This window comes from Dermacentor variabilis, chromosome 3 (assembly GCF_050947875.1).
Source record: "Dermacentor variabilis isolate Ectoservices chromosome 3, ASM5094787v1, whole genome shotgun sequence".
NCBI lineage: Eukaryota > Metazoa > Arthropoda > Arachnida > Ixodida > Ixodidae > Dermacentor > Dermacentor variabilis.
In genome coordinates this window covers 144,840,656-144,843,020 of record NC_134570.1, presented here as the reverse complement: position 1 = coordinate 144,843,020, position 2,365 = coordinate 144,840,656, and the positions used below count along the sequence as shown (strand labels likewise).

Sequence of the window (2,365 nt, the reverse complement as noted above, 5' to 3'; positions counted from 1 at the left end):
GGCCTGGAGGCATGTGCTATGCAAAACAATTATCGCAGTGGCATCCTCTCAAGAGAGGAGGCGCTACGAATTCATGGGACTAATAACATGTAAGACCACATCTTTAAGATAACCTAGCACTGTGTCTGTATTAAAAAGCGGTTCTGGACCAAGAAGCATTTCAGGATGAAGAGGAATGTGCTGTCGGTATGCTAATGAAAAATGTCTTTTTCTCTAAGATTCGGCTTCCCGACACTCCAGGAGGACGTGGAGTACGGTCAGCCTCTCCCCGCATCTACCACAGGTTGGAGGCTCACTTCCGGTGAGTGATAAATTATGGGTGCCGAACGTGTGTCCTATTCTGAGACGACAGAATAGGACATCTGTTCGGCGCGATTTTGTAGTAGACGGCCAAAATCCTAACTGTGGTTTTATCAGGTGGAGCTTATTATCCGTTTCCGCATCCCACATGTGTTGCCAGTGATTGCGCAGCCTCCTTCGCAAGAAAGGCCTCAGATCTGTGACAGGCACCGCAGAGGTAGGGTTGACAGCTTGCAATGTGATTGACGTGGCCATCTCGTCCGCCAGAACGTTACCTTCAATTCCCCTATGGCCAGGGACCCAGCATATTATGATATTCTGGTTAGATGAGTACGCTTTGCACAAGACCGAATACAAATTCATTAAATACGGGATTTTTATGTTTGCTGAGTGACATTAAGGCCTTCACGACGCTGAGAGAGTCTGTATAGATCGCTGCTTCTGGAAGTTTCGATTTTCTTATGTGCTTTACAGCAGATAGTAGTGCGTAGGCCTCGGCCGTAAAGATACTTGTTTCCGGATGCAGTACATCGGATGCCGAAAACGATGGGCCGACGGCTGCATAGGATACCCCGGCATTTGATTTCGAAGCGTCTGTGTAGAACTCTGCGCAGGAGTGCTTGTGCTGGAGTTCTAGGAAATGCATTCGGATTTCAGCTTCAGGAGCGTGCTTTGTAATTTTTATAAAGGATATGCCACATTATATCACCTGCCATTCCCAAGGAGGTAAGAGCTTCGTTAGGTGCATTAAGCGATGCTCGAGGAGCGGGACATGCATTTCATCGCTAAGCTGCTTCACACGCAGCGGGAAAGGCTGTCTTATGGAGGGACGATTGCTGAAAAGTGTAGCGCACGTCATATCGGTAACGTTATGAAAACATGAATGTTCAGGATTGGAGCGTACTTTAAGGAAATATGTAAAGCTAATGTATGATCTCTGTAGGTGGAGAGACCATTCATTTGATTCCACATATAGACTTTGTATGGGACTCGTTCTGAAAGCGCCAGTGGCCAGTCGGATTCCCAGATGGTCGACTGGGTCTAGCATCTTTAGCGCGCTCGGGGCGGCAGAGTTATACAGAACGGCACCATAATCCAATCGAGACCGAATTAGGCTCTTGTATAGGTTCATTAAACACTTCCTATCACTACCCCATGTAGTCTGGGATAGAAGTTTCAATAAGTTCATTATTTTCAGACATTTTTCTTTAAGATGTTTAATGTGTGGGACGAAAGTAAGTTTATTGTCGAGTATAACACCTAGAAATTTGTGCTCTTTGTTTACAGGTATCTGATGTCCACACATTTCCAAGCAAGGATCCGGGACCAGGCCTCTCTTCCTTGTGAACAGCACACAAGAACTCTTTTGAGGATTGATTTTAAAACCATTTTTCTCTGCCCACCCTGACACCTTGTTCAAACCATGCTGTACCTGTTTCTCGCATACTACGAGGTTACAGGATTTGAAGCCTATTTGAATGTCATCCACATAGACGGAATACAAAATGGCCAGGGGTAAGGAAGCACGAAGCGTTGTCATCTTAACAATAAAAAGTGTGCAACTGAGCACGCCTCCCTGGGGTACACCAGTTTCTTGTGTAAAAGGACGTGACAGCACATTGCCAACTTTCACCCGGAAGGTACGATTGGACAAGTAGCTTTTTATTACGTTAAGCATATTATCATGAATGCCCATTTCCGATAAGTCTCGCAAGATGCCGTATCGCCACGTTGTGTCATACGCCTTTTCCATATCGAGAAATATCGAGAGGAAGAACTGTTTATGTATAAATGTGTCCCGGATATTTGTTTCAATACGTACAAGATGGTCGGTTGTGGAGCGCCCTTCTCGGAAGCCACACTGATAGGGATCAAGCATTTTGTTCTGTTCAAGGAAATGGATCAGTCGCCGATTTATCATTTTTTCAAATACCTTACACATGCAACTTGTGAGGGCTATCGGGCGGTAGCTTGCCACTGATGAAGGATCTTTGCCTTCTTTTAGAACAGGGATCACAATGGCTTCTTTCCATGCGGTCCGAAGGTACCCTGTGTCCCAGATAGT

At 45.6% G+C, this 2,365-nt stretch overlaps 1 long non-coding RNA gene across 1 annotated transcript; it reads left to right on the top strand.

Moving 5' to 3' along the window:
* Positions 1-216: 216 nt before the first annotated feature.
* On the top strand, positions 217-1,700 carry LOC142574247 (uncharacterized). Its single transcript, XR_012826470.1, has 2 exons — positions 217-301; positions 1,588-1,700. It is a non-coding gene; the product is annotated as an uncharacterized LOC142574247 (long non-coding RNA).
* Positions 1,701-2,365: the final 665 nt, after the last annotated feature.